This window comes from Telopea speciosissima, chromosome 1, assembly GCF_018873765.1.
Source record: "Telopea speciosissima isolate NSW1024214 ecotype Mountain lineage chromosome 1, Tspe_v1, whole genome shotgun sequence".
In the NCBI taxonomy this organism is placed as follows: domain Eukaryota; kingdom Viridiplantae; phylum Streptophyta; class Magnoliopsida; order Proteales; family Proteaceae; genus Telopea; species Telopea speciosissima.
This window is the reverse complement of record NC_057916.1, coordinates 75244934-75258001: the sequence shown is the minus strand read 5'-3', so window position 1 is coordinate 75258001 and position 13068 is coordinate 75244934. Positions and strand designations below refer to the sequence as shown.

Here is a 13068-nt window from a genome sequence, read left to right as displayed (position 1 = left end):
GGAAAGACGTGTGAGACAAAGTGAATTGAGGGGAGAGAAAAGGGGGAAAAGGAATCCCAAGCTAAAGATCCGAATCCTCTCTAAGGAGGAGATCACCCAATGAGGCATCCAATAGATGAGTTGGCTTGCACAATGATACCCCCCCCCCCCCCCCCGGTTTCGTTCGCCCCCTAGGGGGATGTTATCCACTCATAGAGATGGTCTTGACTCTTGAGAATGGATGTGCAGGTGAACATATATATATCTTTGAACCAATCACATGTTTATTTTGTTTCCATAAATACCCCTCCTCCCCTTGTAAATGGTAAAAATAGGACAAATGATTGTCTCTCATATGTATGTGCAGAGGAAAGGCCAGGCCGATCTCTTCCTTATGGATTGGTCTTCCGATCTTTCAAGTTTTTAACCAATCAAATCTTCTACATCTCGGTGCACTTCCAGCCAGCCCAGCCGTCGGATACTCATTGAGCACTCATTGGACGAAATCTTTTACTTGCCGGTGCATGTTCAGCCAACCCAACTGTCAAATGCGATCTCCTTATTGAAGAGGATCCCAATCCACCAAGTTACTGTATGCAACATGTTGCCGAGCTGTCAAAATTTCTTTTTTTTTTTTTTAGGTCCTTTGGTGTAAGACCTACACTGGCCAGACAAGGGAAATAACTACTACTGCTATATATCAAGAAAGGCAGGGGATGGAGGGTCGAGCCTTTGACCTTTTCTGGACTTACACAAGACTCAACTGTCAAAATTTCATCGATAATAATAGGCAATGGAACTTAATTTTGTTGCACAACTTTACCAACGTCACTGCTCTCAGAAATCATTAAAGTTAGGCTCACAATAGCAACTGCTGATGACTTTTTCGTTCCATTTACCAAATCTGCTGCTTATCATTTGAGGAGCCATCATGTGCCTATCTCTGCAACGGTCATGGAATCTCAAGATTCACTCTAAAGTTCAAAACATTAATGTGAAGATTAACATCAGCCTAAGGTTGGGCTGGGCCTTCACACCTTGAGTTGGGCTTTGGTTCTATAAAACCAGAGCCCAGTTGCACCCCTACACCCCCAATGAACTGTTTTTGGAAGTGTGGGCCCAAAACTTGTGAACATGTTATCCATGTCTTCAACCATTCACGAGTTAAATGTCAAACCAATACGACACTACCTTGTGTCGCATAATGTTTTCGGAAATTGTTTGAATATATACATAAGAACTACATGGTGACCACCAAAATAGATAGGGCAAATTTCACGGATACACCCTATAATTATTCGAAAAGGCAAGTACATCCTAAATTTTGCAAAAATGTCAATCTTTCCCCTAACGTTAAGCAAGGTTACCCCAAAATTAAAATGTCGATGTTACCCTCTTCTTCTTCTCCTTCTGCTGTTTCTTCCGCCGCAGCCACCACCACCACCACCACCACCACCGCCACCCCCTCCAGCCCTCCTTCTCTTCTTCCCCTCGGTCAAGACATCTTCTGGTAAGCCCAAAGGGCAATTGAATTTCTCATACAAGTTCGCCGACAAAATTACAGCCCCGGCATCGACCGTATCGAAGGGAGATGAACCTGTCACCGCTGGGAAAAGTGTGGCGTACCCGCCACCTTGGTCTGGCGGTGGTTGTTATCCATATCCGCCGCATCCGGTGGCAGGGTATGGGTATCTCATCAATCTTTTTACTCGAATCAAAGCTTGGGGTAGCTTCATCACTAAATTTCCTCAGATTTTCATGATTGAGATGGGTCGAAGGATCTGAACTGATTGGGTGTGCCAAAGAGTGGAATTTCGAGATAGGCAGATCGAAAATCTCCAATTTAGGAGTTGATATGGGGCCAGAAACAAATCCAGATCAAATAGTTGAGGAGGGTTTGAGAACAAATGAAGGATTGGATTTAACACCTCCGTCGGCACCCGGAGGAGGAGCGCCGCCGCCACCACCACCACAGCCCTCCGCCTCAGCAGGTCATCCAGAGGAAGAACCCTATAACGTCATGTTACCTTTTATTTAATCATCTTCTTCTCTCTTCTTCAGTTTTCTTACCGTCATCTGCTCCGGCTCCGGCTCCGGCAACCAGTACCAGCGGCCTTCCTCAGCCTTCCTTAGCCACGTTGATTCCATCCCAAACCCATTTGCCCACCTCTCACATCCTCTCTTTATCCTGACAAGAAGAGAAAATTATATACAGTAGATCAAAACAATAACCTACAATGATTTATTCCTTCTTCGCATTCGAGCTCCCCATACCTCATATCTGCCTCTCCGACCTGAGAAAGCCAGATGAAAACCCCTGGCCAAATCCATATCATACATAGCTCCTCTGTTTGCATCTGAGAACGTCTCATACGTCTCTTGTACTTCAATAAATCTCTTGGTGTGCTCTTCCATCCTTTCAGGCGGGGACACATCGGGATGATACTTCATTTGCCCACCTCTCACTTCCTCAGGGGAGCAAGAGAAGGAGGGGTGGCGGTGGTAAGGGTATAATAGGAAGTTCACCTTATGGTAAGGGTAATTTCACCATTATAAAAGAGTTAGCAACCACTTAGCAGTATAGATCTAACGGAGTGGATTAAGTTAAAATAAAAATATAAAATAAGGGTAGTTTATGATATTTTTGCAAAATTTAGGATGTACTTGCCTTTTCGAATAGTTATAGTATCCGCGAAATTTGCCCAAATAGATATTTAACTTACCCATGATACTCCCATTTTTTCGATCGTTTGAATGACCAAATCATACTCCTATTTAGCTTAACAAGGTATCTCTGTGGGAATATCCCCCACACCATTTGTAGAGGATGATTCTTCTATATTCTTTATTTTTAGTTTTTATTTTTTTGGCGGGGGGAGAGTGTGGTTTGAAAGAACCTTGGAAGGCAGTATGACCCAATATGGGTATCCTCTACAGTGCCTTAATCTTGTGGTGCCTTGCAATTCAGGCCTGAGATCTCGACACATGGAAGATGCGACATCCAACGATGTCGAGCTCGAGAAGAAAGGGAAAAAAAAATTGGGTCAATCGAGTTCACACTGTTGGATGAATCATTTTCCACGTGTCGAGCTCTCAGACCTGAACTACAAGACACCGCAAGATGAAGGAATTGCAGAAGATTTTAATTCGTGTGACCCATGTGTCTAGACATAGAGCGGCATGGAATGACCGGCCCACCCCACCCCATGAAAGGGAAAAATCTCACCCATGTTGATGCTTTTGTGCACGTTCCCATTGGCCCCCATGTTGGCCCAGGGGTCACACTGCCTTTCAGGAATCCTCTCCCTTGTTTTTTTCATTTATGATATTGGTCTTTCCCATATGCCAATTTAATGTGAATGATAATGTGGCCTCCAGTGACTATCATAATCCAGTATGGAAGTGAGGTTGTATTTAGTTGTTGCCGTATTTTCCTTTTGAGGTTTCTTTCGTGTCACTATGCTTTGTGAAGTATAATGCTTCACTATTTGCTACATGAAGTACATTGATTAGTACATGTGATAGAGGACCATGCAACCATTTCATTGGCACAAATTTTCTTGTTTAAAATGACTAGAGGAAGTGGCTAGATTACAAATTAAGATTACATTTTGTAATTTATATTCATCTCCATTTGATGACATTTTGATAATTTTACTAAAACTTTGAATAAGAGCATGAGCAATTTCCCTTGCTTACTTTGGACGCTTCACTATTTGTCACATGACAATACATGGGTTAGTACATGTGATAGAGGACCATGCAAGTATCTCATTGGCACAATTTCAGCCCACAATGAGTAGAGGAAGTAGCAAAAATCAAAAGATACCATTTTGTATTCTATATTCTTCTCCATTTGATTGCATTTTGGTAACTTTACTAAAACTTTGAATCAAAGCTTGAGCAACTTTTCTTGCTTACTTTGGACTAAAATTTGGCCATTGAAATGGCAAGTTGTTCTATCAAATGGACTAACACATGTACTACCAAGTGGCAAATAGTGAAGCGTTATACTTCACTAGGTATAGTGTCTCCTAGAATGACCTTTTTTTAAGTTCTTCTTTTTTTTTTTTTTTTTTGTTTTCCATATGAGATGGCATTTTCATTGCTTTCTTTCCTCACCTGAAGTAAACATAAATTAGCAACAACAAATTCAGATATCACCATGAACACAATGAAGTTAGAACACTATGAATTGTTCCTCCCAAATAGATGTGGGCTAAGTAGGTTTCCTTTTGACTTTCATTTCTTTTTCTTTTTCTTTTTTTTTTTTTTTAAGATAGTGATGTCACACAAACCACACATCAATCCCAAAAAGTTAATCGACTTTTAGGACCATGGAATGGCAGATATACACAACACACACACATCCAATGTGGGACTAAACCCACACACTCAACGCAACATTTTTTTTTATAGTGATATCGCACAAACCACACATTTTTTTGGAAAATAATGATTAATATAATTTGTAGCCCCCATGGTAGATAGTGCTAGCATTTGAATTGATTATGAAATTTGACACACTATCAATCAACACGGTCCCTTATTATCTATTGCGTCAAGAAATCGTCGAGCGGTCCTGTGAGTGTCGTCACCTGCAAGTGGACCAAGGGGTCAACAGAGAGAATCGGTGTGATTCCGACCTAGGGCTCTCCGATACCAAAGTTATATCTCCTGAGCAAATAGATGAATAGTTATTATTCAATATGAGTTTTGATCTCCCCCCATAGGGTTGTGTACCTTGCCTTTTATAGTAGTGTGTGGCGGTGTGGAGAGTCCCAGTTTGATGGCGAGTGTGCCGTTGAGTGGATAGAGGCCCTGGGTAACGGGGTTCTATCCTTATTGGCCATCTCCCCGCGGGAGGGAGTGTCCTGGTGGTATCAAGATCCTTGGCAGATAGATACCCGCGTGTGGTGATAACGTCATTGGTGCTTGAATCCGTCTGGGTGACGTGACTTCTAAGTGGTGGCCTAGAGTCCTAGTGGTGGCATAAGTCTGTAGTGACACGATTGGGTCATAGATGAGCGGCCTCGGTGTCCATGTACATCACGTCTGCGTCCACGATGCCGCTCCTGGGTGAGGCCGCGCCTGGGTGTGAAGCCACGCCTGGGTGAGGTCATCGCCTGGGTGAGGCCGACGCCTGGGTGCAGGCCGAGCCTGGGTGAGAGGCCACGCCTGGGTGAGGCCGCGCCTGGGTGAGGCCCGCGCCTGGGTGAGAGGCCACGCCTGGGTGAGGCCGGCGCCTGGGTGAGGCCGGCGCCTGGGTGAGGCCGCGCCTGGGTGGGACCCTCGGTTGGTTCTCCTTGGTTTTGGAGCGGGTCGGTTTGTGACACGTGGCAGCCGCTGACTGGTTCGGTGAATCTTGGATGTATCATTATCTAATGTTTAGAATTGTTGAATTAACCTCCTATAGGTTGGATGATTTTTTTTTTTTAATAAGAGGGAAAAAATACATTGCAAATCTGATAATTGAGGTAGCTTAAAAACTTGTCACGTGGTAATTGAAGAGCTATTTGACAATTGTTTTTTTTTATTTATTATTATTTGGGTTTTTTTCACGTACCACCCTGAGGTTTGACGTAATTATGAAAACATTCCTCAGTTTTGAAAATTTCTATGTACCCTCTGAGGTTCTTAACAGGTAACACATAACCCCATTCCGTTAGTCTAAGATTAACAATGTTAAAAGCATGGGATGAACTACCAAAAATGCCCTTCTAAAAAAACAAAAAACCCCTACAACTCATCTTCCCCAAACGATTTGGGAAAGATGAGTTGCAGGTTATGTAGGGAACGCTGGAATGGGGGTGTAGAAACCATTCCAATCCATCTCCTCTTTATTAGGGCTGCAAGCAGTAACAATTGCAGAAGGAGGACGGAGATTGTGCAGGAGTCGAGACGGGTATTGATGGTGTTGAGAATTGCTCCGGCCATCGGAACGGCGAAGTGGCAAGAAGATTTGGGGCAAAAACAGAGGCAACATGGCCTCTTTGGATTCCGAGAGAAGAGATAGCAGAAGCGATTTGAAGGCAACGTTGGTAGGTTTGGGACCAAGTGAAGGTGGAATTGTTATAGACGATGGAGGTACAGTCACCATAAACAGTTGAAGATCTTTCAAGGAACCCTAAGGGAGTGAGAGGAGAAGAATTTGCAGAGTTTGGTTAGTAGTTTATTTGTGGTTCTAGATGTATGGATTGAAGTAGATTTGGATCAATTTATGTCAGTTCAGGGTTTTCAAACAAAAGTGGATCAAAGAAAGGTAAAAGTAAAATTCAGAAGTGACAATGATCTTCTGAATCCAGTTAATTTCATTGTTTCCCTAACAAGAGTTCTTTTTAGTTTTCATTGTATGGATCTGACAATCGTTTCAACATGGAATAATACAGACGAGCTTCTATCTTCTAATCTTCTCTTGTTGTCCTTCAGAATTCCAGCGTTTCTTACAAAACCTGCAACTCATCTTCCCCAAATCGTTTGAGGAAGTTGAGTTGCGGGTTTTTTTTCTTTCTTACAAGGGCATTTTTGGTAGTTCATCCCATGCTTTTAATGTTGTTAGTCTTAGACCAATGGAATGGGGTTATGTGTTATCTATTAAGAACCTCAGGGGGGCAGGTAAAATTTTTCAAAACTGAGGAATGTTTTCATAATTACATCAAACCTCAGGAGTGGTATGTGAAAAAAACCCTTTTTATTTTTTATGAGAGAGCTAGTTGACACTAAGATTGGACAATTTAATCATCTACATGGCAAATATAGTTTTTTTCTTTCAACAAACTTGGGCAAAGATTTTACCAAAAAAATAAAAAACCTTGTCATGCCATTGATCAAGAAAATTAAAATGGAAATGAGTGAAATCTGAAATGGAAAATTTTTATATAGGCTTTGTTGTAGGATGTTATTCGAACTTGATCACTACTTGTTTGAAACATTAAAAAGATAACTTTGGGTTCTGTTTTTTTTTTTGGGTAAACGATAAAACACACAGCAAATTTTATGACCTATCTTAACCAAAATGATATAATACCCTCTCTCTAACACTTTTGATAAAAGAAATGGTTTTTTTAATGGGAGAGCTAGGGCATGCATGATAACACTTCTGTTTCTAAACCGTATTTCAATTCCAGAAATGATTTTTTGTATTTCTATTACTAGCTCAAATTTCTGGGCAAAAAAACATGTTTGAGAACGCATAATAATTTCTATTTTTGGGCCAGAAAAGAAACTGAAACGCATTTGTTATGCATAATCATTTTTGTTTCTAGAAATTCTAAAAAAATTCAAAAAATTCCATTGAATACCCAAAAATTTGGTGGAGGTGGTAGCAGTGTTGGAGTTGGTGGTGAAGGTGTGGAGGAGGTGGTAGCGGTGGTGGTGATGGTGGTGGAGGTGGCGGAAGTGGTGGTGGTGCGATGGTAGTAGTGGAGGTGGCAGTAGTGATGGAGGAGGTGGTGCCGGTGGAGGGGGAGGTGGTGGTGCTGGTAGTGGCAATGGGGGGGGGGGGCTGAGTGGTGGTTGAAGTTGCATTGGAGATGTTGTTTTATTTTGAACATGAAATTAGTGTTTTGCCCATCAAATTAACCATGTACTCGTTAAAGAGTAGTTTCGCCCTTATTTTTTCTTTTTATTTTTGGGACGGAGAAGCTTCAAATTGGAGCTTTTTGTTTTTTCTACTTCTCAGCAACTTTTTTGTCCCAGTTCATTCCCATGAACAAAAAATTGAACCGGTGTTAACAAATGGATTTCTCTTATTTTTGTGTTCCCATATACAAAAAAACAGAAATAGAGACACTGAAGTGTTATCATGCAAGCTCCTAGTTGATAGTATAATTGGATGTTTTTTAATCTTCTAAATGGCAGATTTAGCTTTTTCTTTCAACATACTTGGGCGAAGATACCATGTCATTGATCAAGAAAATTAAAAAGGAAAAGAATGAAAACTGAAATGGAAAAGTTTTATACATGCTTGTTGTAGCCTGTAAGATGTTATTCGAACATGATCATTACTTATACGGCAGATTGAAAAGATGATTTAGCTTCCGATGATATAATCTCTCTCTCTCTCTCTCTCTCTCTCTCTCTCTCTCTCTCTCTCTCTCTCTCTCTATTCTAACGCCTTTGATAAAGAATTGATTTTATTTTTATTGACAATATGATTGGGCGATTTAATCTCGCTGTTGCGTGTGAAAACCTCCGTCGTCCGGTTCGCCCACGGATGAGCCTGCAAAAAGACGAATGAGCGCAAGAGAGTCGATGTGGCTCCGACCTAGGAATCTTTGACGCTCAAGTCAGGTCTCTAGTGCAACAACGTAACAGCTTAGTAAAAGTGAGATGTCGAATTATGCTCCATACCTGGGTATTTATAGAGGGAGATGAGGCGGTTGGAGGAATCCTAGTATGGTAAGAGTCCTTGTTTGGTAAGGCTCTTCCTCGTGGAGCGGAGTGGAGTGGAGAGTTTCTTTCGGGGTCGGACTCTTGTTAAGGTAAGAGTCCTAATGGGAGCGTGATTCGATATTGTGTAGGGATCGTGGCTCGATCCTTATTCCGGGATACTCGGGCGGTGCTGACGTGGCTCCGCGATTCCTGGCAGGCCGTTGTGATGACCTTGGTGCAGGGCTCGGCCCAGGAGCTCGGCCATGGAGGTCGCCCATGGGAGGCCGTTGTGATGACCTTGGTGGAGGGCTCGGCCTAAGAGCTCGGTCATGGAGGTTGGCCAAGGGAGATCGATCTCGGCAGTCACCTCGGCCTTGACCGTTCTGTGTATGCTCGGTCAAGGAGGTCGACATGGATGATGTGTTGCAGGCTTAGCAGAGTGCTCAGCCCTACCATGCGATGTGACGGAGGCCAGGTCGGCCCGGTTTCTGATTCAGCTCTGTTCGGTTTTTGGGATGACCCCGGCTCGGCCACGTGGTGGCTTCTGATTGGTGAGGTGATTTTATGTTGTATCACTCGCGAAATCTGAAATGAAAAAATAGGTTTGTTGTAGGATTGTTGGAAATTTTAAATTATTGGTGTGAGACTTTAGTCCCACATCGGTTATGAAGAAAGAATTCTTATAGGTTATATGTGTTAGTGGTCATTTTATCACATGGTATTTTTAGAAGAGATTCTAAAGTGCACTTGCAAGGACTGTGACCGTCCGAATGCGTGCGCGAGGCGATTTGATGGTGCACTTTACACTTCGCAACCTCCATCCGAACAGCCATGTGAGCTCATACATTGCCCACTAAATCAGTCAAGTCAAGCCTAATTTATCTTAGGAACCCTCTCCATTTTTATTATTCTTTGTCTAACAATGGTGTTCAAATATGATCACTACTTGCCAATTGTTTGGCAGATTGAAAGGATGATTTGGATTTTTTTTTTTTTTTTTGGTAACCGTAAGATATATAGCAAATTCTATGACCTCTCCCTCTCACACAATTTGGAATAGAAAAACATCAGGATCATCGTTTGGAAGGCCTTTATACAGAATCGATTCAAACATTGCATTTATTAATAACAAAAATGCCATTATGGCAATCAAGTGAATCAATTGAAGCCAATAGCAATTCCTAGCCAATCTTGCTTCAGTGTATTGTTATGGAAAAAGATCAGTTTTCGTTTTAAGACAAATATGGGCAAATCCGTCTGATCGGGACTGATCTGATAACCATACAACCTTTGAACCCAATTTACTTGACCCAATAGTGGTCAGTACGGGTACGAGCAGATCCATCCGATAGGTCCTAAGGGGTCAATACGAGTAGACTCGGGTTTTGGGCGGGGATTTGGGATTTTGGGGGTGGGGAAGAGGATCTACCAAAAATAGATTTTGCGGGAACTCAAAAGGGAGGGTGCAGGCTGTTGGGTATATTCTATAACCCTAATATATGTTCTAATATAAATTCACTTAAATAAAGAATGAGGCTATAGTGGGCTCCACTAGATAGATCCCATCTAACTTAAAACCCTAATCTTTCCTATAAATATTAGTTGGAGGCACCAACCTGATTATTCCAAACTTGATATGCAGGGTGTATTACTTTAAGGAACCTTGTGCTTAAACCCAAAACCCTAACACAGACACTGATTTGGGATGGGGGGGTGGGTTTGGTGGTTGTGAGAGTGAAGGTCATTTCTGTTGCAGATGGGGGTTGGGGGTGGGGATGATCGCGGATGTGGGAGTAGGTATTGGGGTGGCTTTGTTGTGGGTGCGAGTGTTGCACTTGCAGTGAATGGTGGGTGGTGGCATGTTGGGCTAGCAGCAAAGGTAGGTGGTGGTAGGGTTGCAAGTTGTAGCAGGTCTAAGGTAGCTCTGTTGAGGGTGTTTTCTTAAATATATATAAAAAAAATAAAAAAAAAAGGGACAGGGGTGGTGACAAGATGTGGCCAGAGGGTGGGTGTGCTGGATGCGATGGGACAAATAGCAGTAGGGGGTGGAGGCATGGGGGTGCGTGGGCGATGGTGGGTCTGGGGCTAGTTTTATGTAGGGAGGTCAAGTGGGAGGGATGGAGCAGAGAGGGGGCTGGTTTGAGTTGTAGGCGGAGAAGTGTGGGATAGATGGAGTAGAGAGGGGTGCTGGGGTGAGTTGCAAACAGAAAAGGTGTGGGAGGATGGGGGTGTGTTTTATTGGGATCAAGAGGGGGCTGGGGTGAGTTGCAGGTAGAGAAGGTGCAGGAGGTGAGGGTGTATTTTATCGGGATCAAGGGAAATATGTTAGGATCTGCTTGTGCTTTTTTACCACTAACCAATAACGATGATAGATGGACATGTTCCACTTCCAAGTCAGGTAGGTTCTCTACTTGATTAGCTGCTAAATTTATTCAATCCTCATTAAATCTCTCTTTACAAACTAATAACACCTCTTAGTGGCGCTTACTTTGGAAACTTCCTATTCATCCCAAGTTTAAAACGTTATATTAGCATGTTTTAAATGCAGGAATCCCTGTTAAAGCGACTATCTCAAAATGAATTTCGATCGATCTCAGTTGTGCTTTTTGTGGATCTAACATTGAATCCATATGGCATCTCTTCATTTCATGTGACTAGATTAAGCATATTTGGGCGGCTGGCTCATTAGGATTGAGAACAGAACACCTCTCATCCCCATCCCTGATTCAACTCTGTCAATCCCTTTTATTAGACATATTGCGTGAGAAAGCCATTTCTAAATGTTTTTTTTTTTTTTTTTCCAATTTTTATCATAACATGTTAGTTTATATGGCATGTTAGGAACAAGGTGATTCACAATGATGTTAAACTGGATCCGATGTGGATCATGAACAACTCTCGAAAATGGATGTGTGATCTCAACATCTACCCACACATCCTCAAAGATGTTGAACTCTCTAGCTCTCTTAAATCTGATTTATCTCTTTTAAATTATCTGAATTGTTTACCAGTATTTCACTATCCTATTCTTGTGTGTGCAGGAACAACATCCTCCAATATAGAAAGATCAGGATGGGTGTATTTCATTTTGATACAGGGCCAAATTAAGTTCATATTTGCTGGTTTTTTGGAACTAACAATTTTTTGGAGACAGAATTATTTGGGTTAATCCAGGGATTAGAGCATTCTGTCAAACATGATGTTTCACTCAAGGAAGTTTGGTGTAGCAATAGAGATCTTGTAGAGATGATCAACAATCCTACCTCTGATAGTCTAATGTTAGTAGGGGTATAAATGAATAGCCGAAATTCGTTTCCGTATTCGTGTCCGTATCTGTTTAGCACTATCCGAATCTGTCCAAAAGCTAAGCGGATGTGGATACGGATAGGCTATAGCTATCCGAAAAGCTATATTTACATGTAAAAGGATAAAATATCCGATCCGTATCCATTTAGTACTATCCGAATCCGTCAGATAGCTAATCGAATGTGGATATAGCACTATCCGAGCCGAATCCAATCTGTTTATAGCTCTAAATGTTAGGTCTTGGCATTTATTACTATGCTACTTAAAGCTCAGCAGGAATCTAATTTATCTAGTGTTACATCCTAGTGTTACATACACTTCTAATGAGCACACTTCTAATGAGCACCTTTTGACTCTTAAATTTTTGACAAAGTTTGTATCTATAAATATGAAGTTCGTGAGGGTGTGACAATATTGTACAAACACTATTATCCTTAGTTTAATATATTTATTTTCTCATCGTACAAAAAAAAAAAAAGGGAGTGCAAGGAACATTTTATAATGCTCTTTGATTCTTGATTCTTGGAGAGGTTTTGCACTAGTTCAATCCGAAGGAGTAGGGAATTGAGCTAGACATACCAAACATAATTCCACTCCAAAATTGATTCCACAAAGAAAGAATCAACTAAATCAAGAAATGAGAGTGGAACCAAACATAGCTTTAGAGCCATTCGAGTAATTTCTAAAAGCACAGGAAGGCAAAGCGTTGCCCTTAACTCTTATATCCTTTGCCTTCTCCAATGTAAGTCAACACAGTCCTCCCCGTTATCCTTATTCTAGAACTTGGCTCAGGTACTGGTTAGATTGGAATTACTACTCCTGCCACCCTCGGTGCCAATGTTACCCTCACCAGGGATGTCAATTGGGACGGTTTGCGGTATTCAGGATGGGTCTGTACTGGTACCGATACCAAAGGTGCCAATCCGAGTACCGTCCCATTTAGTTAACGGGACCAAACCTAAGTCCCGGTCCTGCTTATCAACAGGATGGGACGGTATTGGTTCGTAAACGGTTCTAAGCAACATAGAATACAAAACCATGATGAATTGAATTTTATGGATTTACTTTTTCAATTTCCTTAAGATCACCTATCAACGAAACCTCCATTAAAGAAATGCCACCCAAATACAACTAACTTCAGCTATAAAACTTGAACAAAAGAACATGAAATTTACCCGTTGAAAGGGTATTGATAGTTTCATCTCGATTAGGTTACGATTTGAAAAACATGTTTCACTAGAAATTATTTTCTGCCAAAACTACTTCACATTAAAAATTAACATAAAAATATGGCTTCGCCCGGACTCGAACCGGAGACCTTCAGTGTGTTAGACTGACGTGATAACCAACTACACCACGAAACCTTAGCTTTTGTAAGAAACACTTTCTAATAATACGTAGGTTTAATTA

At 41.6% G+C, this 13068-nt stretch overlaps 1 non-coding gene across 1 annotated transcript; it reads right to left on the bottom strand.

Annotated features, from left to right (window-relative positions):
• Nucleotides 1–12948: 12948 nt before the first annotated feature.
• On the bottom strand, nt 12949–13022 carry TRNAV-AAC. The gene has a single exon. It is a non-coding gene; the product is annotated as a tRNA-Val (tRNA).
• Nucleotides 13023–13068: the final 46 nt, after the last annotated feature.